Here is a 27554-nt window from a genome sequence, read left to right on the forward strand (position 1 = left end):
CGGTGAAATCTGAGATGTCTAAAAAGTCCTCTTTGTGAAAGCCTTACAAATATATCCAAAGATGTTGAGTCCCATATGGCTCTGATAAATGAAACCCGTTATTGTGAATTTCAAGCTCTTCCTTAAATCAAAACACTATTGGGTGAATTTGGTGCTCATGAAATAAAGCACTAATTGCGTGGCCTAACAACACTGAATCCTCTGCCTAGCAGACATTTTAAGTTGTGCCAAATTGGTTTTGGGATGTGAACAAATATCCTGGAGCCAGACTCTCTCACATGCACACACTACTCCCTGGAAGTAAGTTGGACACTCTTGGAAACTGCATTAACTCTTTCAGGCCACCAGGGAACCTAACTCTCACTAAAGGAAAGGCCTCTTTTAAGATAAAAACAAGTTATTTCATCTAAAGTTAAACCTAAGAAAGAGGTAAAAGAGCAAAAACTAATTTGTGGCTAAACACTAAAATGTCCATAGACATAAAATAGTCCTTACACCCCAGTGGATGCTTTTTCAAATGTATCCAGAAAATCTTATTTGGGCATAATTTCCAAGACATTAATAAGAGTTGTGTGCATTCAGGAAAAGAGAATTCATTTTAAGCTTAATATGCCACATTTGCCTCAGGCCGAGTGATAAGAAACTTTTGTTTCTTTGGTAATCACTCTCAAGCTTATTATATCAGGAAATTTCTTGAGTTTCTATTTCACCACATGAAATATGATTTCCACACTAGAAATTTTTTTATGGTCTTTTTGTTCTGGTTCAGAAAGATGCCTACAAACATGAAGCTGAGTATTTAAATGGCAATTAATGTAATCCCATCTCCCTTGCACTCAAATTTAGGAGTTCATAAAAACAATTTTTAAAAGCACCTAAATATAAGAAAAATGTACAAAAACGGGTGTTGTATTTCTTTCTTTTTTTTAGTCTTAATTTCTTCAGCAGTAATTTCTTAGAAATAAGTTGTTTACTTTGGTAGGGCATTTTAATTAAGCATTTTATTTGCAGTATGATGAAAGCACAGCATTTCTTTCCCCTTTTATCTCACTAATAAATACCCTGGATTATATTTGTCCCCGGGATTACCTAAACTAACTACAATTTTATGCTTTTAGGTCACTGTCATTTTGTTGCTGTCATTCATCTTTCACCTTAAAGGCTTATGAAGATACAGATAAAGTAAAAACTACTTTTTTGGAGGTGGAAATAGCTAAATGCTTGTGAAAATGGTATTTTTCAGTCATTTCTAGTTTAAGCCTTCTATATTTCTTAGAGAACCGTATTTATTTTGTGTCAATTGGTGTGAATTTAAGAGTATTACTAGAACCCTATGTTCCACCTCCAACAAAGCTTTATATTCTAACAATTAGCCTGCATGTGCTGCTGCTATTGACTCTTAATAATATATATATAAAAAAAAAAACAGCCTTGTCAGCCAACCCTACAAGGAACTAGCTGCTATTCGCAAGTAGACAGGACACAGTTGTAAATCAAATGTGTGTAGCTGCTTCGGGCTTCTATTGGTTCAAACTGCAATTCTTAGGATGGAATACAGGCTATGGGTGTGTTTATATGAAGGTCCTCTACCTGATTTTCTCTGGGGTTTTGGATCTCTGAATAATTCATATATTTCCAAATCAAAATTTAGAGGATCTGTAGTGCACTAGTCTGTGTTTGTACTATGTCTGATATGATGGCATCACTTCTAAATTCTGTTGCATATTCAGTTAGTCAGCTCTGGTAACCGAGTAAAACTCACATTCTAGTAGAACTTGTTTGGTATCTAGAACCTTACTAAGGACACTAAGGGGTAAATGGTAATATTCAACAGATACCACATTAAAAAAGTTTTCAGTAATTTTTAAGTCAAATATTTATCATATCAGTGAGCAGTTGATCCAAAACATATTCACAACTTAGACAGGGTGATACTAGGGCCAAATAGCAACTTTCCCCTGGGGTTCAAGCACAGAGGCTAATTGGGACAGTTATAAACTTTATGGAAGTCTAAAATTCTGATTCGTATTTCTACCATGGTCCTCCTTTCCAACCTAAATCCATCTAATGATATCAATTTAGGAGGAAAAGGTATCAAAATTTAGCTTATGTTCATTTCAAATACCTCAGATTAACTGTAATTAGGAGGTAAAAATAAAAATGGCCTGTCTTTAAATAGGTGTCCATTAAATTTTTCACGTTTAGAGCTCTGCCATGAGCTCAGAACTATTTATTCAATGACATTTCCTTTTTCCAGTTATATCTTCATTACTTACATGATCCAAATAAAATAGAGAAAAAAGGCTTCACGTGATGGACACTGTCCTTACAGCTCAGCTAATTCTAAATGGTTTTAAAGGTCTAAATATATTTAATAACTAGCCTCTACACCTGAGATTATCAGCAGAGTACTTTTTTAGATGTTAAAAGACAGTAGCCAAAGACGAGAAGGAAAGAAAACGTGAGTAGGGATATTAGCAGAGCATCTTTATCAGCAAAAAAGCTGGATTGTCCAATTTCCTCACTGGAGCAATGAATAACCTAGTTCCCAGTACCAACCCCAACACTGAAAACTGCTGTGTAACTGTAGGCAAGTTATTTAACTTCAACTGGCTCCTACTTCTTAATATGTGATGCAAGGGTAATATAGTTTCAGGCACCAACTGCTTCCTGCATCCCTATACTGGCTAGGATCTTTTAAAAATTATTTCCTGGCCAAAACCTCACCCACATACCATCAGTTATTTTCCCTCCTTTTTCCTGTCTCCTTTGCCTCTGCAGGGAAATAAAATTAGCAGTCAAAGTTAAACATGCCCAGTGGGCAAGACAGACTTTGGTTTAAGGAAAGGGATGGAGTAAGTTGTGTTAAAGTGCTTATTTGGCCCCAAAAGGTTCATTGTTGGGATACTACCTCCCACAACTAGCTCCACTGGAATTTTTCTCAGGAAAATGGAGAACTGTTTTAAGATAGACATGCCCTGTAAGCTGGTCTCAAATCAAAATAAATTTAGGATATTCAAAAAATGCCCTACAGGATTTTTCCTGTGGAGCCTAAATAAATCACTGACCAAATTTTCCAATTCATGCTCTGCTGCTAAAGGTGACTTTCTACAAAATCATGTTTTAATTTCTACATCTGAAAAAGGAGTATAGGTAAAGTTCTGCACTTTGGGTTTTCATTCTTCTCTCTTCTCTGACAGTATTCTAAAAGAATGCCATTTGAGAAAAGACCACTCTTAGAGAAGAAAATTGAAATATAACCCCAAATTTCCAATAAACTTGTAAGTCTGCTAAAAACAAGACCATATCCCCGGTTAGTGATTTTGTGGGTCTTCTTTTAAAAAAAATGAACCTTTTAATACACAGAGAGGTATTAAGAATATCCCAAAAGTGTACACATATCTAAATTTACAAAATCATGATTATTTTCACAACTAAAGGATATATTTTAGAGCTCTTTTAAATTGTGACTGCCCTTACTGCATTTTATTGCATATCAATAATTTGCATATTATTAAATATTTAAAAAATATAAAAATTACATTTTTAGCTATCCATACAGGATAAGTGAGAAATTGTACAAGTTTGCATACATGTGCTGTCATTTTATACTATGAGGCATTGTTTTTTTCAGACAAGAACATCAGGAATGCTCAAGAGTCAGTTTTTAGATTTTATGAAGCACTGAGGCATTGATGCTGTTAACACTTTCATTGAAATTTAAATGCAAACCAAATATTTTAAGACCAATAACAATGAATATGCCATGAAATTCTTGTGTTTCACAGCGTGTCATAATAGGTAAAATTGGAATTTTCCTTCAAATAATCTGTCCCATCCAAGAGTTTTAACTCTCAAATATAAATATAAACAAAAGATTATTCACTTCAACTGATTTCCCTAGAGGATTATGCATTATTAATTCCAAACTTTGCAAGATTTAAGAAATTACTGGACTGATTAAGTGTGGCAAACTGGTTTGTTCGCTACAAAGGAAACAAACTTAAATCCCACAAAGTTTAATTAGCATTTAGTGGCTCAACAAATGGAGGAACAGCCTGATTCTGAAGAGTAACTGCAAAGCAGAGTCAGAAATTGTATATACTACTGGTTAACTTTGCTGTGAAAATTAGAGTGAACCAGAATTCAATCCCAGTTCTGCCACTTACTAGATCTGCAATCTTCGGTAAACCACTTAACCATTCTAAATCTTTCTTTCCTCATCTTTAAATAGGGTTAAGAAATACTTCATAGCAAAGGCATGGTGGTTAAGAGATCCCATAGGCGAAGTTCCTTAACAATTCATTAACTATAATTATCACTACAATTTAGACCCCTTCTGACCATTGAGAACCCACGAATTCTACATCCAGCTAAAAACCATTTTGCAATAGAAAAATTTTTTCAAAACTCAATTTACATGGTCTAAGCAACAATTATGATAGCATGTCAGGGGCTAATGTGGTGCCAAAAGTTAGACATTATCATTTAACACAATGGGAACCTGGTAAAGATTTACTGAATGAGGAAAAAATATAATAGGATGTAATAGAAAGAACTGAGACTAAATCTTGGCTTTGACTCTTAGCAGCTGTGTGAATTTGGCAATTTTTTCTGTAAGCTTCAGTTTTTTCATCTAAAACATAGGCAGAAAACCAGTGTATGCAACAAAGTTGTTGTATGCAAAGATTAAATTAAACAGTTTGTGTGAAAGGTGCTTAGTAATATCTCGCTCCCTTAATTTTAGCATTATAGGACAAGAGCTCTAATCGGTTTTCAAGCCTAAACTTTTCTTATGTAGCAGTATCAACTCTGGCCTCCTACTTAAAGTAAGATTATGTTTAGTTAAGGAATAATGTGAGAGATGAGGATAAATTCAGGTGTGACAGTAAATATATTTTAACAATATACCCTAGAAACAAGAGTAATGATTCTCAAACCTTGCAATATTACTAGGATCTTTGGTGTAGTTTTTGCAAAATATGGAAGCCCAAATACCAGTCTAGAGACTCCAATTTTAGATATGTGGGAGTAGAACCTAGGAATCTGTATATTTTAAAAGCCCTTGGCTGATTACGACATACAATAATCAACTAAAGTCGAGTTTTCTGAAGTATGTGGGCCAGCTACAACTCAGGATGCCTGAGTTCCATTCCATACCCATTAATAATGGAGCTCAGAAATTTGAATTTTAACAAAAATCCGAAGAATATCTTATGTAAACTAAAGTTTGAGAACCACTGGACTAGAATATAGTAAGATAATATTGAAAAGAATTTTTTTCATATTTGGTTATTTAAACTTTTTTCCCTCTATTTTTAAATAAACATTACTATCAAAATTTATGAATGATGGGTAAAAATTTTAGCTAAAGAAAATATTAGTTTTAGGGTAAGTATTATCATTATTATTACAGGTTTCAAAATCAAAACGGGAAATAGAGATAACATTTTAAGTCATCTACAGAGGGTCCACCAGCACAGAAAAGTATATCACCTAGGAAACACCATGCATTTCACTGTTTCTTAAATTTGTGTGTTTTGCTTTGACTTAGTTTTTTATTATCCATTCCTTCTTTAATTAGAGCAGTAATGCCAATAAATAATATTTGTATACTACTTTACTATTTATAAAGAAACTTCATATATATTAACTTAATCCTTACAATAACCTTGTGAGGTAGATAGGAAAGGTAATATATATTATCACATTTCTGCCAATAAGAAAATTCTTAAAAAGTTTGTGCAACTTGCCCAGTCATAAGTTTGCTGGTATTTATGGTAATACGTGGACTGAAACCTCTAGATGTAAATTTCATGCAAAACTGTGTGAAATTTAAAACTTAGGATTCATTTTTAAGTGCTATGAATCAAACTCAAAATAGCATGAGAGTCTCTGAACTGCAAGTAGGCCACAGTCCTCTAACAACCTGTGGGTTCATCTTACTATATAAGTTCATTGTACTTTATTTATTATATGGTTAAAGAATAGAAGGAGAGTGGAGCTCAATTAACCAAAAACAAATGAACAAAAAAGTGAAAAACAAATAAAAAAATGGAATATTCATCCATTATAATACTATTTACTCTGCCTACTTGCAATTCATTCCCCTATAAGCCCCTTTGCCTCAGTTTCCTCTTCTAAAACATGAAATATCAAATAGCACTTTCAAAGGCTAGCAATTTCATTTTCCACTATGATGGTACTTTAAAAAGTACAACTAAATATACAGCTAGAATAATACTAACATTTGCCCAATCCCTACAAAAATCCTGTCAAATCCACTAGTCCAGTCCACTCATTTTATACATAGGAAGTAGACCTAAAAAACCTTAAGTATGTTACCCCAAATAATAGCAAATTTGTTGTAAAGCTAGAATTAAAAATTATCTTTACATCAAAGTCAATTACAATACACACTTGTGAATAGGCAATGCCTTGTTTTCATAATCAAAAAGAGAAAATGGTCATTTTAAGATAAAAGGAAGAAGGTAATTTATAAAGGGATGTTTAGGCAGGAAGTGGTATCAGAAGCTGTTTTTCCAAAGTAAAAAGGCTCCAAACTTATTTACAACAAAGAAATGTGTATTTCATATATATATATATTTAAAACACACACATATATATAATACGTATAAATATATATATATATATACACGAGAATGTTATAAACCAGCTAGACATAATCATTTGTTTAGACCTCAAATATTTGCATAGCTCTGTGCTGAATGCCAATAGAAGGTTCTGGAGGATGAATAAGACACAGACACTATCCTCAAGAAGCTCAAGGTTTAGTTGGAAGATGTGCTTACAAACAATGGCAATACAATGTGAGAAGTGATATTGCCAAGTTATGCATATAAAAGTTGCTGTGGGAATGTGAAAGAAGGAGCACCTCAATGCCTGAAATGACCGAGCTTAAGTGAGTATCTCTGACAATCCCTGTCTTCTCCATTTCCAATTCTAAATTAAATACTTCCCTGTTTATGCCTAGAATTGTTAAATAATTTTTTATATACCCTGGTAGGAGAAAAGTAGTAAAGCGCACACATCCTAACTTTTTCTTGGGTAATAAGAAATTTCAAAGACTAAAACATATTATAGAATTTTGGTACAGCTACTACGAAATCAGGGCCTGAAACAATTTGCCAATTTTTTGCAAATGTCCTGTTTTTTTGTTGTTGTTTGTTTTTTTCACTAACTCATGCATCAGTTACTTGCACAGCAACAGGGACACAAGGTGGCACTGTCGTGCTGACATTCATTTCAGGGTCCTTTCTAAATGGACAAACTTGTAAGAGGCAGAATAGACCCTATTGTGACAACTAACACCACAGTTGTAATACTGGCCGACTGGGTCTACCAACATTAACACTGGTCTAAAGAGGAGTATTTTGCATTTCAAGAATATCATATCATGCCTATATAGAAATAGGACATATTCTCTGATGACTTCTCCAAAATGTCATGTGTGTATTCATAGAAATGTCCAAAGGCATAGAGTGCAGCTTTGCCATTAGGAAGTCAGAAGTGAACTGCTTGCTATTGGCAAGGCAGTGGACACGGATCGCCTCTCCATCTAGTGGCCAGTGGAGAGGAGTGGAGCCATAGTAACTATGTTGCACTTCATTCCATTAAAAACAGCCCTTTTACCAAATCACCCATAGGCAATTAAGTCAGTTTGTCTGACAAATGACAATTTTTGGTTTATGGCATTCGTTCAATCATTAAACAGACTCAATAATACATTATGATATGTAGTTAAGCTAAGAAAAATCATCACAAAATTAAAGTGCCTGTGCTCTCTCAAGCCACATAAATGTCCGTTATTCTTCCCTTATTACCCACCCTAACTTTTCTCCATTTATTTGTGACTTTTAGATAGAAAATGCAAGCAAGATTATATACATATATAGCTACCTAAAATCACACAGTCTTTAAAATGAAAAAATATTTTAAAAAGCTTTCCCCTCATTTTACAGGAAGGAAACTGAGGGACAGAGAGATCATGATGTACTCAAAGTCACAAAGTCAGAACAAAAAACCAGACCTCCAGATTTAACCACTTTAAATCCTTTTTGGTATTGATTAATACCTCCTGATTCCCCAGGAAATGCTTTTTGTACCACACCATATAAAGTTTCTTTCAACATACCAGAAAAATAATTTCTAAAAATGTTTTTTATTCATATATTTTCAGGCTAAGGTGATATAAGTGAAACTACTGTGTATAGGCCCCACCACATCTTCATATCCATAGGTATATTTTGAATGTGTTATAAGAACACAATTATTTTTATATTAAGGAATTACATTCATTCAACATTTAGAAAGCGAAAAAGCAAGTGGGGTAGGGAATAGGTGGATGTGCTGGTCAAAATTACTATACAAAAAATGGTTTCAGAAAGCCATTATGTGAAACAACCTGAATTCATTCAGACTGCTAGAAAAGTTCTTTTTGTTTTGTTTCATATAAATTATTTGACTTTATTTTGTTTTTAAAAAGGAAACACACGCACACTTATCCAGCTAATCACTTCATCTATTTTAATTCAGCATGTGATGCTGTTTGGGGGCATGTTTTGGGAATGTGTTGTTGGTAAAGCTTCTTATCAAAACAAATGAAATCTGTCCACCAACTATAAAAATCTGCTCACAACTCCGAACCCAAGAATTAAAGGGCAAAAGGTATGAAGGAAACCTGGCAGTGGATGTTCTAGAAATGTGAGATGTTTTGACTTTTTCTTCTATGATCTTCTTTGGTGGTACCACTGGAATCTGTCTTGGAGTGCAGAGGGAATTTAGATAGATCTGCTTTAGAGAGATGCAAAAACTAATGCTGTACAGATAAGTCAAATGCCTTTTAACGGGAGTTAGGGAAGAAGTCTTTTTATTTCATTATACTTCTAAGTTTAGAAGCTTCAAAAGCACCAACCCCTCAGCTACCCTCAGCTTTACCCCTGTACCCTCAGCTTTATCCCTTTACATTATCTCAACTTATCTCTACTTGTTTCTTAATCATCTCTAGTCGTCTCCCTTCTAGAAATGAGGTGAGGGGATAAAGATCACTGTTGATTTGGAGAACTAGAGAAAGTAAGGGCTAATATAAAAAGTAAGTTATTTTTGCCTTACCTAAAGCTAAGGTAATAGGTACAAGTCACCAAGAAGTGGAGAAATTAGTAAATATGGTCAGAACCAGAGTACATTTATTGGGCCAAGAAGAATTTTAATGTGTCCAGTATTTAAGAAGAAAAAAAAACAAAAAATTTATAAACTCACCCTTACAAAGTATTTGCCTAGTCTATTTAAATAATAAAAGAGAGGAACATTTTCTCACTGTTTAAATGTCTTGGTGCCTAAATAAGATATTTTTGTTTATTTAAAATGAAGCCACATAGTTTTCACATACACATATATATCAACTAGAAAAATTACATAGCCTGGAACATTTCTAGTTTTCTGCTAGTAATAGCTTTTTTTTTTTAACTAAGTTTTAAGTTGCTACCTGAACAAACTGACAACATTAATTTTCTCTCAATTACATTCCATTTACAGGAAAGAAGTTCATACTATAAAAGGAATTGCAACAACAAATCACAATTTAATTACAACAGTAATTCACAGAAAATTTTTGAAAAGGTAAAAATGGCAAATATCTAAGCTAATTCAGTAAAAAACAAAAATGTAAAGCCTTCTAAAAATTAGAGAAAATTAAAATTTAAATAATTTTAAATGTTTCATTTTAAAAAGTTTAAATTAAGAATTTTCCCAATAACAAAAATAGTACTACTATGTATAAGATTCGTAATTATTGCCATTTCTACATTTTTAGTTACAACCAATTGGGCATCTATCTTTTTGATATCCCATAACCCCAACCTCATACCATAATTTTATATTTGTTGAATGTAAATCCTTACATTAGTAAAGTAATATAAAAACTTTCAAATAGATTGACCTTTTAAATGCATAATATGAACATTAAATTCATCATATCTCAAGACACAGAAGTATTCAGTGACAAAATTACTTCCAATATCAAGAAGGTAAACATATTATGCTGTAATTACCACATTTTCTATCAGAGTTTCAAAGGTAAGACTGAATATTCAGAATTAATAAAAAATATGTTCTTCTTCCCTCTGGAAACTAGATGAATCAATGAACTCATAGTCCTTTTTCCTTGTCTCAGTATTCTCACTTGAAAGTCAGTAGCCAGCTTTCCCCAAGTTAAGACAATTACAAAGGTTGCATTGGTTAACTGAACTACAAAACACCAGGGCTAGAGTTTCAGCTGAGTGTCAAAAGATTCCAGAAAGGCAAGCTCCATGTCCTCAAGCTGATTACTTTCAAATGAACTATAGAATTACCAAAAGGCTTGATCCTGGAATATAAGAGAGGTTATGAAGCCAAAGTCAAGCATAATTTTTCCACTGTTTAGTACAGAAATAGCATGCCACTTATTCATTATTACAGTTGAACAGCTAGAGTGGCAAAAACAAAAAACAAACAAAAAAAAAAGCCCTTTTTCTTATAAGCCCTTGAATGCTGTTTCTAACACCGGCTGTAGTGGTTACTACATACATGATAGTAATCATAGATAGCATATTTCTTCCCATAGCCTCATCAGCTTGCCTATGCTGAATTAGAACTAGGGGAGCTCAAGGATATTTTGATATATTAAACATAATTGTCATCAACATTATTTGATGATTAATGTATAATATCTATGTAATAGGAAAACATGAATTCAGGTATTCTCTAGAATATCTAAGATATGTATATTGCCTTCAGGCTTTTGGTAAAGAATAAAATTGATCTTGCTAGTTTATTTGACATTGGCTATAGTTCCTGGAGATTATGCAAAATGCTAGAATTTATTTAAGCAATGGAAATGTATGAAATGGGTTTTTCAAGAAAATTACAAGTTTCAAGTTTTGTAAAATACCTACACACCTATACATGACTTGAAAGCTTGGTGTAAAGTATCAAATGTAAATGCTGACTGTATTAGCATTGTAAATAATCCATAGTAATTGTATAAAATAACAAAAATGTCTTACACAGTATGAAACAAATTATTTTAAAGATCTGGTTTCTAATTTAATGATAACTCTGGCAGGTACACACTTGTCCAATTGCTAGTGTTTATTGTCCTTGATGGAGGGTAAACTGTTTCTATGAAGGTAATACCTGATTTCTATAATGTCCCTGAAATAGTTACATAGCCATGCAAATGAAAATATTTAGAGGTTCTTTTCAGTGCTTTGTGACTTCTCATGGTAACTTAGATCTTCACTGATTAAGAAAGTGAGGGATAAGGATACTATTTTACTTATGTTTTACAGTAAAACATGTTTCCCACCAAAAATGTAGTTTGTTAAAATATATTTATAAAGTGACCTCCAAGATAAACCAGCTTTAATGTCCATTTTCAACATTTAGACTTCAGAGGCCACCCTTGAGGCTGAAGAACCCAGGAGCTAGCAGCATTCAAAGAATATCAACACCAGTCATTCTTTTGCCAGAAAAGATCACTAGTTAGCAATATTAGCCAGGTGCTGCTGCTTCAACATACCTTGCCAGATGTTGGGGTAACACATTTGCTCAGGGCCTGAATTTGGCTTCCTATGTGGTGGCATGACCGGCCACTGCTGAGAGTTGGGCAAGTCCATGAACACATCCACTGATAATTTCTATATTTATAGAAAGCCAGAACATGTGTAGATAATCACACAATTAGATATTTATGTAGTGCCAGATTTTATGAATACGAGAATTTGTTAATTAGCACAAGGACTAATCATTAAAATTCAAAAATAGATAAATAAACAGGAATGCCATTTATTTGTTAACATTTCATGGGGAAAGTATGCAGCTGCTATCCTTTTGATGAATATAGGCTTCTGGAGATAAAAATGTGCAGAATAAAAAGTATCTGCAATTTTTGAAACCCTAATGAGTAAAATCCAATAAATCACTATATAGTCTTTATATTAAAATAATCATAGTGATTCTCCTCTTAAGTTAAAAAAGAAGAAAAAGTTTAAACTGGCATATGCTTAGCATTTGAATTATATGGTCTGGCATTCCATTTTATTTGATTTTATTTATTTATTTATTTTGAGACGTAGTCTCGCTCTGTCACCAGGCTGCAGTGCAGTGGCACGATCTTGGCTCACTACAACCTCCACCTCCCAGGTTCAAGGGATTCTCCTGCCTCAGCCTCCCGAGTAGCTGGGACTACAGGCGTGCACCACCACGCCCAGGTAGTTTTTGTATTTTTTTTTTTAGTAGAGATGGGGTTTCACCATGTTGGCCAGGATAGTCTCGATCTCCCGACCTCGTGATCTGCCCGCCTCGGCCTCCCAAAGTGCCCTATTTTTTTTAAAAAAAAATCTACTGTTTGGTCCTTTTCAAAGAGCCAAAGCTGATTTTTATCAGCACACACACGTTAAAAAGCACACACACGTCACTCAGTACCAAATTGTTTTAGCTACAGGGCATGGCAAAGCATGAAGTAACTTCTTAGAGCACTTCCTCATGTGGGTGTGTTAGATAACTGTCTGCTCCAACATTAAAATGAAACACACTGTGACCTGACCAAGACTTTGGGGATCTAAACAGGCAGATATCATGTGCTGATAGGAAGAGCCCACTATAACCAATAAGGCTGATTAATGAATTTTTCTGGCGTTCTATAGCGCTCCTGTGACGCAAGCCTTTCAGCTTTCCAAATCCCTATACAGCAGAGTACAGTGGTTTGAAGTTTATTTATGCACATTTTATAATGTCCTTCTGTATTTAGATTGTGACAGTCCCTCCCAGAAAAGGCCAAGATTATTTTTCATACTAAAAATATTTTAGATCTACTGAAGGTTAAGAATTATAATGCAAAAGAAAACATATACACATTCTAAAAATTAAACCAAACATAAAAATGGCTACATTATTACTTGCTTTTATTCTTGCTAGAAGGTTAAAGGAAATTTTCATTTTTCTCTTGAAACTCTCTCCATTTTTTGTTTGCTTGTGGTTAACATAAACATACATAAAGTGAAATTTTTAAAAATATTGTATCTGAAAAGAAGCTGTGATGTATTTATCCATACATGTATGACTTCATGTCATACATGCACATGTATGCACAGATATCGCCACTGTATGTGTGTACAGAAAAAGAGAATGACTGATCAAGACATAGATGAAAGATTTCTATTGATAAAAACAGTAGAATTTTAGATGGTCCTCACAAGGCTAACACAGAAAATGACAGGTGCATGAGACATGCACACTTTTGACATACAGTATCAGTTTTGAAACAAATTTTTGGGTCACCGTCAGAAATGGCATAAAGTATATATAAAATTGTATTTGAAAAACAAAATTATCATGTACCATATTAACATAAAATACTCTCCTAAAGTTCCCCTTAGACCTTACGGAAAAAAATCTCCAACGGGACCTGATTGAGCATACTTAGTATTTGTACTACTCTTGGTCAAAGCCAGCCTATCCAGTTTAAAAAAACTGTTCAGGCAAGATAAGCAAATTGAAAGTCTCAGAATTAATTTTTTAAAAGAAGAGGTAAAAAAGTCTTTTAGCAGCAAAAGTTCATCACCTTCCTGAAATAATGGATTTTTAATAAACATTTTACTAGGTTTGAACCTTGAGAATGTGTTTGGGAATCTGCTCTAGTGTCCCAGGTGGGTTAAGAATATTGCTTTATGGACTTCTTTGTGTTGTCAGAGAAGCCTAATGGAATTAAGGGGGAAAAAAGTCTGCCACTTCTGTTAAATAAATAATTTATTACAAAAAGATGATTGTTATTATCAAAGATCTCTACAGATCAGCATCCATTTTCTAACATTGCTCTGTATATGCCGAAACATTTGCGTATCTATGTGACTTAAATTTTATCAAATGAAGAGCAGTTTTACTTTGACAAATCTGAAATAAAATTCCATTAAGAAGTCCATTTCAAATGGCCCTTATTAAAATAATCCTTTCAATTCTGAAGAACACTATTCTGGGAAAACTCTTCAACAATGTCTGCTAGTTTGAAATGTAACTTTTCCCACTATAAAAAAGAAAAAAAGAAATAAAGGAAAAGAAAGCACCACAAAACTGAATTTGAAATAAAAAATATATTATTTATGCTCCCCAAAAGGTTAAATGAATACTTACAGTTGTTGTGCAAGATGGCCTGATACACTTCATAGCTTCCACTTTGTAAAAAGATGGCCAGCCCCTCACTCCACCCTCCCCAAGCATAAATAAACAGTAACATACTAAAAGGAAACTGTCCTAGGATAAAAACTGCTTGTTAAGAAAGTTCGCATTCTTACTAACCAAAGTGATATTCCTATAAATGTAAAAGCCCATCTGCAAAATAAAAGTTAGAAAACAGAATACCTTATTTGTTTAAAAATACATCCCCCAGATGCAATGTTTCTATGTGTGTGATGACAAAAATAATTACTCCATTCTTACCCACCCTCAGCAACTACCCCTCACCTTATGTCCAATGGCATTAAATAAACATGCTGGCAAAAAGTATTCAACCTGCTTCAAGGATTTAAACTGTAAATATGGACTTTAAACTTCAACATAAAACAAAGAACAAGAGTCTCACTTTAGTAATACCCACACTGGCACTGCAGCTAAAACTCATTGGCAAATAACTAACAAAACCGAGTTAGCAATAAATAAGGACAACATGATATATAGACAGACAGATGGAATTGCATAAACAGACAAGAAAAGCAAAGAGACAAACATACGGAAGGGTCTGTTTTAAAAGAGTGAAAGATTCTGATTTATTTGGTACTTTAGTAAGAAAAATAGATTTGTTTGTAATTATTTTTAAAGTAACAAAACTGAATCACAAGGGCACACCCCTAAGTAAGTAGGAAGAAAATTAGTAAAGGGTAGGCCTCCTACAGATGTTCTAAATTTTAAGCTAGCACTAGCTCTGTCAAACTTAAATCTGGAAATTAAAATTCAAGCAGGAAAGAATAAAGGCACTGGGGGCTAAAGGAGATGACAGAGGGGGCATTGAGGAAGCAGGATTTTTTTTTTTTTAAGAAAGTTGTCTGCCCTACCTTCTTCCCCAGCGCTGAGTTTCTCTTCTTATAATCGGTGTCTCCCTGGAAGTACAGTGTGAGTGGTAATGACTGCCTGCCTCCCTAATGAGTCCATTTTCCTGCTCTTGATGTTGTGTATATACACACACTGCAACCTACCTTACAAACCACAGAGACGGGAAGAGAGAGAGAGAGCAAGAGAGAGGAGGGAGGGGGGAAGAGAGGGAGAGAGAGACAGAGACAGAGCAAGCGAGTAAGAGAGAGAGAAGAGGAGAGAGAGAGAGAGAGAAAGAAAAACAGAAAGAAACAGAGAGAAAGGCACAGACAAAGCCCTCCTACCAGACAGCAGACAGCTCTCCTTCCCCTATCCAGCAAAATGCAACTCGTCTAATGCAGCAACAGGTTCAGTATTGCCAGACTAACAGAGTGAAAAAGGTATATTCTCTATATCATTATTGCTTGCAAATAAACAGTTTAAGAGCAGCTGGCTCCACCTTCTTTATTTATGCTCCATTATGAGGAATGTATTGTTTCAGTTCTGGCAGTACATGTAATTATCATAAATACATTTTTTGCATATAAGCAGGAAATAGTGAAATGCATAGCTTATTTGTGCAATCTTTTAAATTTATTTTTTAATGTGAGAAGAATGTGAACAAATCAGCTCTGACAAAAGCCTAGTAATGATTTTAAAGTCAGAGCAGTCTTAAAGGAGGCTCTGTAAGAAACAGACTCCATACAATAGGAAAACTGATCTCAGACAAAACTGATAACTGCAAAGAAGAAATCATTGCTCAGTTAATAAATCGAGACCATATACAAAATTGCAGACTTACAAAATTACAGACCAAAACAGAATTAAGCTTAATTAAGTAACTAATAGGCTAAGAACCTAGAAGAAGGGAGATTGGCTTCTCATTTAAAGCATCTAGCTGTACAAACATCACAATGCAATGTACTCTGTGTGAACAGGTGCAATGCGTATAGTACATAGTGGTACAACGACAGAAATAAATCCCATAAGAAGCTACCATCACAATCAGGACGAGATTTCATAGAATATGGGACTGAAACTACAGCAGTTACCCTTAATCTTTTATTAGGAGGAAAAATAAAAATAATCAATGCTTCTAAATAAACTTGCCTTAAAAGAGAAAAAAAACAGTTTTTCTTTGTCTGATACTTCTAACCAGATGTTTTCTATATTCTAGTTCCAAAATTATGATGTTATTATACTCCTCACCCCATCACATGCTTCCCACCCACTTTCCCCACTCCTAGGTGCCCTTTCTCCTGTAAGTGATATATTTGCAGCTATAGAATTACAAACATCAGAAAACAGAAATAGTTTTAAGCCACTCTCCTCGTCCCCGAATTTTTAAAAACTAGACTCTGCTTGACGAGTCATATCTCCTTCTAGCACTATCATCTATCTAGACACCCACCTTCCTTAATATATTTCTATACAGTTTGGCTATGTGTCATTTAGATGGGACTTAAGAACATTATAATAGAGGTAAAATTTTCTAAAAAATATTTACACACAAATAAAAAATATAAGTGCATTTGACTTATTCAAACCCTGCGTTTCGGCAACAATAATCCTAAGTATATGAATTGTAAAAATCATCCTTTTTATGGGTTTTGTGTATTAACATGCTTCCAAAATTAGAATATGTCCCTCTGCATAAACAAAACTACCTTGAAACAACAGCTTCAATTCTTTTGTTTAAAAAAAATCAGTTTTCAATTAAAAATTAAATAACTCTTTCAATATATAACTTATAGATCAACTGATTCTTCACCTTATTCACAAAAATCTTTAAGAATGTCAAATAAATTTTGGGTCATGTTTAGAATACAGATCAATATTGCTTTAGCTATTTTCAGGGTGGCTAACCTACAGCATAGACATTAGAATGTAATATCTACCTATACATTATACAAGCTATCCTGGGAAAATTTCTAGTAAGAAACCAAGAGTCCAGACGACTCTAGTCTCATTGTAATCCACCAATTCAACCTCTCTAGTGCTGCAGTAGTATATCACCCTCCCAAGGGTGGATGATTAAAAGGAGACAGACACACACTAAAAATGATTTAACAGTCTCCTACTTCAGGTCACTTGTCTGTAGAGAAACTTTTCCAAAATATATTTAGTGTGCCCAAGGTACCAGCATGTATCTCCTCCTCACTATTTGGCCTGGCAGCTCTGCTTTTCTACTATTGCTCTATTGTTTCTCCGAAGCTTTATTAAAATGTATTAAGAAAAATGTCAATTAAAAAAACACATAAACCTCAGAGTTTGACAGATGGATTTGAATTAGATATTTGTATTTTCTGAATTTTTAAAATAAGGTTCTAGGTATTTTATTTTGTTTCATTTTGTTTTTATTCAAGGAGAAGACGTATTTGGTTTCTACCAGCAGGAATCAAAAGGAATATAAAGGACCATGAAGACTCTTTTCTAAAAAACAACCTGAGAGCTAAATTTAAAAGGAAAACAAATCTTTTGGCTTAAGTGAAAAATGAGACCGGGCACAGTGGCTCACACCATAATCCCAGCACTTTGGGAGGCCGAGGCAGGCGGATCACAAGGTCAGGAGTTTGAGACCAGACTGGCCAACATGGGGAAACCCCGTCTCTACTAAAAATACAAAAATTAGCTGGGGGTGGTGGTGCATGCCTCTAGTCCCAGCTGCTCAGGAGGCTGAGGCAGGAGAATCGCTTGATCCCAGGAGGTGGAGGCTGCAGTGAGCCAAGATCACACCACTGCACTCTAGCCTCGGCAACAGAGCAAGACTCCAACTCAAATTAAAAAAAAAAAAAGGTGAAGAAGAAGAAGAAGAATGTACAACATCTCAAAACTTTTCCCATATCTGTACATTTTACTAGATTCAAAGCACAATAAGTAGTACATTGTTAGTACTTACTGGAATTCAAGATATACTTTCCCTAGTTGGGACTGGAGACAATAAGGTCTGAAGAAATCATTGTAATTGACTACTATACTATGGAAGTTATAAAGTTATTTAATTAAATTGCTTCATGTGTTGATATGTCATGGGGCAATTTGGTTCTGTAGAAAGATCCTAAAGTGGAAGTTAAAAACTGGTTCTGTCCCAAATTGATCTATAGATTCAATTCAATCCCAATCAAAATCCCAGAAAGTTATTTTGTGGATATGAACTAAATGATTCTAAAATTTATATGGAGAGGCAAAAGACTCAAAATAACCAACATAATACTGAAAGAGAAGAACAAAGTTGGACAAATGAAACTACCAGACTTCAGGACTTACTATAAAGCTACAGTAATCAAGAATGCATGATGCTGGCAAAAGAATAGACACAGCAGATCAGTGCAACAAAATAGACAGCCCAGGAGAAGGCCCACATATGTATAGTCAACTGATCTTTGACTTAAAAGGAAAAGCAATACAATGGAGCAAAGACAGTATTTCCAAAAAGTGGTGACGGAACAAATGGACATCTACATGCAAAAAAATAAATCCAGACGCAGACTTTACACTCTTCACATAAATTAACTCAAAATGGATGGATCATAAACCTAAATGTAAAATGCAAAATTCTAAGACTCCTAAATAGGAAAAAATCTGGATAACTCTGGGTTTCACAATGACTATTTTAGATACAACACCAAAGACATAATCCATGAAAGAAATAATTGATAAGCTGGATTTAATTCAAATTAAAAAGTTCTACTCTGCAAAAGACACTGTAAAGGTAATGAAAAGACAAGCCACAGACTGGAAGAAAATATTTGCAAAAGATGTATCTCATAAAGGACTGTTATCTAAAACATGCAAAGAATTCTTAAAACTCAACAATAAGAAAATATTATAACCTGATTAAAAATGGGCAGAAGACTTTAACAGTCACCTCACCAAAGAAAATATACAGATGGCAAATAAGCGTATGAAAGGGGCTCCATATTATATGTCATTGGGGAAATGCGCATTAAAAATAACAATGACATACCACTACACATGTAATAGAATGGCCCAAACTCACAGCACTGACAACACCAAATGATGATGAGGATGTGGAGCAACAGGAACTCTCATTCATTGTTGGTAGGAATGAAAAATGGTACAGCCACTTCGGAAGACAGTTTGGCAGTTTCTTACAAAACTAAACACATATACAATCCAGCAATTGCAGTGGTTGGTATTTATGCAAAGGAATTGAAAACTTATGCCCACATAAAAACCTACACACAGATGTTTACAGTAATTTTATTCATGATTGCCAATATTTGGAAGAAATTAATATGCCCATTAGTAGATGAATGGATAAATTATGGTACATCCAGGCAGTGAAATATTATTTAGTGCTAAAACCAAATGAGATATCAAGCCATGAAAAGACATGTAGGAAACTTAAATGCATATTACTAAGCAAAAGAAGCCAATCTGAAAAGATTGCCTTCTATCCACTGTATGTATCTATACACTGTATGATTCCAACTATATGACATTCTGAAAAGGCAAAACCATGGAGACAGCAAAAACTCATTGTTTGCAAGAGTTTAGGGTAGAGAGAGGGATGAACAGGAAGAACACAGGATTTTCAAGGCAGTGAAACTACTTTGTATAATACAATAGTGACAGATGTCATACATTTGTTCAGACCCACAGAAGGCACAACACCAAGAGTGAACCTTAATGTAAACTATGGGCCTGGAGTAATAATAATATGTCAAAGTTGGCTTATCATATGTAACAAATATATGACTCTGGTGGGGGATATTGATGATGGGGAGGCTGTGCATGTGTGAAGGCAGGGGGTATATGAGAAATCTCTGTACCTCCCCATCAATTTTACTATGAAACTAAAATTACTCAAAAAAAAAGTCTATTAAACAATAAATTAAAAGAAAATTGGTTCTGGTCCCAGCATTGCCACAAATAGCTTGCATACCCTCGGCAAGTCATGCAACCATCCTGAGTTTCAGTTTCTTCCTATGCTAAAAATAACAAATTTAAAAGGACGGAATTGAACAGCGTATCATAATAATAGTTATTATAGCCAATGCTTAAGTGCTTACTATGTGTCAGGAACTGTTCTAAGTACTTTTTATTTCTTAACTCTTTAAAGCCTAACAATTACCCTATAACGTAGGAATTATTTTTAGTCTCATTTTCCAGATGAAGAAAAAGAGAGATTAAGTGACTTGCCTGAGATCACATAGCATAATAATAATGATAGGATTTGAACCCAGCCTGTCTAGCTTAGAGTTTATGTGTTTAATCCCTACACTATACTGTTTTACCCAATACCTAAAGATAGTTAAGGCCCCATCCAGCCATGATTCTGTGGTTGTGAGTCAAATCTAGTAAGTCCTGATGATTTCTTACCCTATCTTGCTTACTAACACAGAATAGTGAAAATTTGCTGTTCAATACCCATAGCTCTCAATACGTTCAATTTAATGGTACCCAGCAACTCCATCTAAAGTACATACTCTATCATGCATTCTTAAAGGTTGCATAGTTCAAGATTCAAATATCTAATAGTAATGCAAATAATTGTTTAAAGAACTAAATAATAAACACAATAAAATATTTCCTATTTTTTATAGCCTGAGAAAGGAATTAAAAAAGCAAGAATTCAATTGTAAAGGATTTGTGTATTTTTGGGGTTTTGTTTGTTTGTTTGTTTGTTTTTTGAGACAGCTCCGTCGCCCAGGCTGGAGTGCAGTGGTGCAATCTCGGCTCACTGCAATCTTCGCCTCCCCAGTTCAAGCCATTCTCCTGCCTCAGCCTCCTGACTAGCTGGGATTACAGGTGCGTGCCACCATGCCTGTCTAATTTTTGTATTTTTAGTAGAGATAGGATTTCACCATGTTGGTCAGGCTGGTCTCAAATTCCTGACCTTGTGATCCGCCCACCTCAGCCTCCCAAAGTGCTGGGATTACAGGCGTGAGCCACCGTGCCCAGACAAGAAAAGTCTGGGATTAGTGGGTCAAAATGAGTAATTGCTACGCTAAGTAAATGACTTTGTCATTGAGGACACCACCATAAAGTTAATTGTAAGTGGTGTAATTACATAATAGTTCTTTTTTTTTTTTTTTTTTTTTTGAGACAGAGTCTCACTCTGTCGCCCAGGCTGTAGTGCAGTGGCCCGATCTTAGCTCACTGCAAGCTCTGCCTCCTGGGTTCACACCATTCTCCTGCCTCAGCCTCCCGAGTAGCTGGGACTACAGGTGCCCGCCACCACGCCCAGCTAATTTTTTGTATTTTTAGCAGAAACGGGGTTTCACCATGTTAGCCAGGATGCTCTCGATCTCCTGACCTTAGGTTCTGCCCGCCTCAGCCTCCCAAAGTAATGGAATTACAAGCATGAGCCACTGTGCTCGGCCAATTAGGCAATAATTCTTAACCCTAGTCATCTATTTTAAAATTGTATCCCATCGGGCCCAAGGACAATAGTAGGCCAGGAGTACCATCCTTAAATGGGAAGAGTTGCATATCTAATTTAAATTCTAATCAACAAATGTTTAAATTTAAAACTAAAATAAAGTACTACATGTAAACTAAGTCATTGGAAGTACATTTATTATGGCCGGAGGATTTTATATGCCTCTCTCCCTACAAGACTAAGAGACTCCCTCCTCACCATCGCCACCTTCTTCCCCTCTGCCCCCCAGAGCAGAGACCCTACTTATTAAGCTTTGTTGGTCTAGCATCTGGCAGTACACCTGTAATATATCTGAAGCTCAAAAAAGTTTTCCTGAAAGAATGAATGACTAAACAAACAACAGTACATAGGGTTTATAAACCTTGGTTAATTAAAAACTTAAATAAATTTGAGATATAAGGATGATATAAACAAGTAAATAGCATTTCAAAAAATGTATTAAGTCACATATTAAACATATCCTTATCTTAAGATCTTGTGACAAACAAAAATAGAAAAAGTAATCTTCAACTTTGCTGTATGTTTGAAAGAATTTCACAATAAAAAGTTGGATAAGGCTGCATGCAGTGGCTCATGCCTGTAATCTCAGCACTTTGGGAGGCCAAGGTAGGAGGGTCACTTGAATCTAGGAGTTAGAGACCAGCCTGGACAATCGCATGTCTATAAAAAAATCAGCCTTGTATGATGGCATGCACCTATAGTCCTAGCTACTTGGGAGGCTGAGGTGAGAGGATTTCTTGAGCCCAGGAGGTCAAAGCAGCAGTGAGCTATGGTTGCACCACTGCACTGCAACCTGGGTGACAGAGTGAGACTGTGTCAAAAAAAAAAAAAGTTTGTTAAAAAAAGTATTCATATCTCACACCAGTCAGAATGGGGATTATTAAAAAGTCAAGAAACAATAGATGCTTGCGAGGCTGCAAAGAAATATGAACGCTTTTACACTGTTGCTGGGAATGTTCAACCATTGTGGAAGACAGTGTGGCGATTCCTCAAGGATCTAGAACCAGAAATGCCATCTGACCCCACAATCCCATTACTGGGTATATACCCAAAGGAATATAAATCATTCTACTATAAAGATACATGCACATGTATGTTTACTGTAGCACTATTTACAATAGCAGACATGGAACCAATCAAAATGCCCATCAATAATAGACTGGGTAAAGAAAATGTTGTACATGTACACCATGGAATACTGTGCAGCCATAAAAAGGAATGAGATCATGTCCTTTGCATGGACATAGATGAATCTGGAAGACATAATCCTCAGCAAACTAACACAGGAATAGAAAACACTGCATGTTCTCACTCATATGTGGGAGCTGAACAATGAGAACACATGGACACAGGGAGAGGAACGACACACACCAGGGCCTGTCGGCGGGTGGGGGGTGAGAGGAGGGAGAGCATCAGGACAAATAGCTAATGCATGCAGGGCTTAAAACCTAGATGACGGGTTGATAGATGCAGCAAACCATGATGGCACAGGTGTACCTATGTAACAAATGTAGAGGTTCTGTGCATGTATCCTGGAACTTAAAAAAAAAAAAAAGATATTCCCATACAACTATCAGAATTTCAATAAACATCATTTCTGAAAAGAAAATTCAGCTTGCCTTCACATTTCATTTATCTATTATTTCTTTCAAATCTATAACATAAGTGTTTGTAAAAGGCTGAAGTTGGCTTCAGAGTACTTCACAGGAATGGAATTGTCCTCTTTGAGGAAAACATCTTGATAAGCTGCTGGAGTCAGAGAGTGAGGCATGAATATTTCTTGTGGGGTTAAACTGTACTACATAAAAAATGAGTAACAATTTGAAGTTAGGGGAGCACAGAGATGAGAGGGAGGAAGAAGAGGAGTAGTGGGAATTTCCCAATGTAAATGTGGCCAGATTTTTTTAAGTAATGCCTAATAATAAATTCTATGAAGTTTATGTTTTGTGATGCAAATATTCTCCTTCTCTCCAAACTTTCAGGAAAGGATAATGTATATTCTACAGTCTTATATAGTTGTAGAATGAAGAATCAAATAATGAAAAAATGAAGTTATTGCCTCACATTCACCCATATACTGTAGCCTTTATAATCACGGCAGTTTCCTAATAAGACAGAAAATATTACCGGAGTTCCTCGGAGTGACCAGTGGTAGAGTGAACAGTGGCCAGTGAATAGTAAATAGCAAAGAGTAGAAAATCAAAAGTATCTTTAATATAGAATGACTCATATCTATATATGAGTCATTTTCCACAACTGTAAAGGAGAAATATGACCATGGGGAAAAGTGGCATGGAGTTTAGTATCTGAATGATAAGATTATTATGCTATTATAGCTGTTGTTACTACTCCTATAAGCTGATCTTAAATGATATGATTATCTTTAGAAATTTAGAAGAGGGTACTTTTGTGACACAATCAATAAATGCTAAATCAATGGATTACAAAACATAAAAATGTTATTTGTAATATCTCCCTGGCTCCAGAACAACGTATTAGACACATATACTATATGAACTCTTCTGCTGCCTGGTCAATCCTCTCTACTAAACAATCTACAACAATGCCAGCAACTATCTTAAAAGTTTCCACATCTACATAATTTACTTATATGTACAGTTTATATTTAATACAAAAGGAAAGGAAAGAGAAACTACAGAGTGCATTCTATGGGAAAAATAAAAGTCACAGAGAAGATATAAAAGGTGCATCTTAATTGCCATAGATGTTTGTCAAGCAGGTTGGTGAGATCCTTACTGTTTGACCTAGTGCGGCTATACTCAAAAACTCAATAGTCTTCATATCTTTCCAAAATACAAAAGTTGCTACTATTAATAAGAATGCTTTATTAAAAGTTATCTCTACTACATGTGTCAGAAACAGCCCAACATACACTTTCTCATTTAATCCCCCAACAGCATTAAAAGAAATCTCATTTTCGGATTATACATAAACAAAAAGAGGCCCAAAGACACAGACCTAATAAGTAGTAAACGTCAGGCCTAACATCTATCCAAATGGAATGTGTAAGGAATAGAAGGAGGGGCTTTATAAAATTACTCCAAAAATTATCTAGAATAACAGACTGGTGATATTAGGTAGAAAAAGAAGACGAATGATGGGGAACAGATTTGAAAGGATATATGTTCCCTAGATAATTTCAGAACTTAAAATTTTATATTTGTTTGAGGAAAAGTATATTAAGTATCTCAAAGTAAAATTTAAAGAAAGGATAATGGAAAAGACTAGTATATTAAAAAATAACTTTCAAAAGCGATGAAAGAAACATACCATGAACCAGTTTGATTAAAGAGTTGGAAACATTAGGCGGGGCACTGTGGCTCACGCCTGTAATCCCAGCACTTTGGGAGGCCGAGGTGGGCAGATCACCTGAGGTCAAGAGTTCGCAACCAGCCTGGCCAACATGGCAAAACTCCGTCTCTACTAAGAATACAAAAAAATTAGCTGGGCATAGTGGCGCATACCTGTAATCCCAGCTACTCGGGAGGCTGAGGCAAGAGAATCACTTGAACCCGGGAGGCGGAGGTTGCAGTGAGCAGAGATCACGCCACTGCACTCCAGCCTGGGCAATAGAGAGGGACTCTGTCTTAGAAAAAAAAAAAAAAGAGTTGGAAATATTAATAGCAATCTGTCCAGCAATTTTGAAGCCAGTTATTAATAACGGAGTCAGCATGATAGCAGCCTGCTAAGCCCTCTGAGGCAACAGGCCATAGGGATGATTCAAAATGGGTAGAAATGGTATCTTTTATTTTTAAGAAAAATCACTTAGCCCCAATAAGCTGTAGGCTTATAGCCATAACTTTTTAAAAAATGTATAAGGTCAGATCAAAAGTTTTTATAACATAATCTACATAAAATATCTATCTTCTTCATTTGTATTAAATACAAAAAATTACTTTACAGTATATACATTCAGAATGTATGTCCAATATGTTTGGTAGGATTCTTGAAAAATAAAAATTGAAATGAATTACATTAAATTTTATTTTACACTTATATTGGGTATTTCAAAATTGTCATTTACTTAATTTTGACTAGTTTATCAGTTTATATCTCAATGAAGAGAACTGTATATAAAACAAATCCGGCCAGGTGTGGTGGCTCACGCCTGTAATCCCAGCACCTTCGGAGGCCAAGGCAGGTGGATCACCTAAGGTTGGGAGTGTGAGACCAGCCTGGCCAACATGGTAAAATGCCATCTCTACTAAAAATACAAAAATTATCCGGGCTAGGTGGCATGTGCCTGTAATCCCACCTACCCAAGAGGCTGAGACAGGAAAAATTACTTGAACCTGGGAGGCAGAGGCTGCAGTGAGGCGAGCTTGCACCACTACACTCCAGCTTGGGCAACAGAGTGAGACTCCATCTCAAAAAAATAAAAATAAAAATAAATAAATAAATAAATAAAAATAAATAAAACAAATCCTCCTTCATGTTAAATGTCCACACATTTGAATGGATTGAATTTACTTATCACTAAATATGATGTACTACTCTATTTCAAACCGACGGCACTTTACCACTGAAAATGTAATAACTGGATCTTCCATAACACAAATAATACTCCCAACATCACTTAAACCTATGTGAAATTTGAATATCAAACAGTATCTCACCAGTTGAGAAAACAATTTTATTAGTAATCAGCAAAAGAACACTGCCCATAATGAAATCTGTATTAATTATAAAAAGAGTTATGAAAGAAATAAATCATTATTATGGATTTTATTTTAAAAATTAAATGGTCTGGGACTCCAATACATACCTCTTATGATGTTTTATCTGAAGGCCACAAACGGAAATAAACTGCAAACCACTGTAAGCTAATATCTTAATAAAATTCATGTAACTTTTGTCTAAAGTAATTAAAATTCTCTCCCTAGTATTTTTCCACCAATAAATGCACTTAATACCCACTCAATAATTAATTTGCACTTTAGCAGTTTAATCAGATGTTTAAAAATACATATTTACAATAAAATAATAGATATTATAGAATATTTGATAACATAAAATAATTCAATAATTAAATTCTGAAGTTTTCCAGGCACTACATTTTTACTATTACTATTATTTTAAGTTACCTTAATAAGTGTATAGAAATAAATAATAAATTAGAGAAGTTTTAGGTAGTGCTCAGTGGCAGTCAAAATATTTATAGCTCATAAGGAATGGGCACAGAAGAAATGTTACCATGACTAATCAAAACAGATGCTGGCTGTAAATACAGTGTGTATTCCCTGAATATCAACCCTAGCTTTAGGTGTCAAATCAAAATCCATCTCTTAAAGCTAATCAAGAAAAGTGAAGTAATATGTAGTTTTACCACTGAGTTCCTTCCCCTACTTTCAAGAATTTGATTCTCCAATTATTAAAAAGTGTATGCTCCATCAGTAAAAACATTTAAAACTTTACACAGATCACTGTTAGTTCTCCACTCCATTCCTATCTAAATTTTAGATTATTACTAAAATTTTAAGGCTCTTCCATGTTTGGGTGTGTATTTTCTATTACATTTTTTGTGCTTAGATTTACCTTTTATTTTTTAATTGACATATAGTATTTATACATATTTATGGGGTATATGTGATATTTTGTTACATGCATAAAATGTGTAATGACAAAGTCAGGGTATTTAGGTTATCCATCACCCTGAGTATTTATAATTTCTATGTGGTTTTCTTTTTTTTGAGTACTCTCTTCTAGCTATTTTGCAATATAGAATATTTTTATTAACTACAGTCACCCTACTCTGCTATTGAACATTAGAACTTCTTTTGTCTGACGTTTGTACCCATTAACCAACCTCTCTTCATCCTCTCCCAACCCACTCCATCCTCCCAGCCTCTATTATCTATCATTCTACTTTCTGCCTCCATGAGATCAACATTTTAGCTCCCACATGAGTGAGAACACGAGATATCTGTATCTCTGTGCTTGGCTTATTTCACTTAACATAATGACCTCCAGCTCCATTCACATTGCTGCAAATGACATTTCTTTC

General features: G+C 34.8%; 1 protein-coding gene and 1 long non-coding RNA gene across 40 annotated transcripts in view; one reads left to right on the forward strand and one right to left on the reverse strand.

Moving 5' to 3' along the window:
* The window catches only part of ZBTB20 (zinc finger and BTB domain containing 20), an 838196-nt gene that overhangs the window by 775994 nt on the left and 34648 nt on the right, over positions 1-27554 (reverse strand). For 7 of the 39 annotated variants that reach the window (XM_063704058.1, XM_055381693.2, XM_063704056.1 and 4 more), the window contains exon 1: positions 15105-15394. The exons of 24 other annotated variants lie outside the window; for them this stretch is intronic. The gene's annotated coding sequence lies outside the window, so the exon portion shown is untranslated. Of the gene's footprint in view, positions 1-15104; positions 15419-27554 lie in introns of those variants that run through there. 8 more of the 39 variants (XM_055381696.2, XM_063704053.1, XM_063704055.1 and 5 more) reach the window with 3 other exon arrangements.
* On the forward strand, positions 15283-19989 carry LOC134758082 (uncharacterized). The gene is made up of 2 exons (XR_010132902.1): positions 15283-15521; positions 17487-19989. It is a non-coding gene; the product is annotated as an uncharacterized lncRNA (long non-coding RNA).

This window comes from Gorilla gorilla, chromosome 2 (genome assembly GCF_029281585.2).
Source record: "Gorilla gorilla gorilla isolate KB3781 chromosome 2, NHGRI_mGorGor1-v2.1_pri, whole genome shotgun sequence".
Lineage (NCBI taxonomy): Eukaryota > Metazoa > Chordata > Mammalia > Primates > Hominidae > Gorilla > Gorilla gorilla.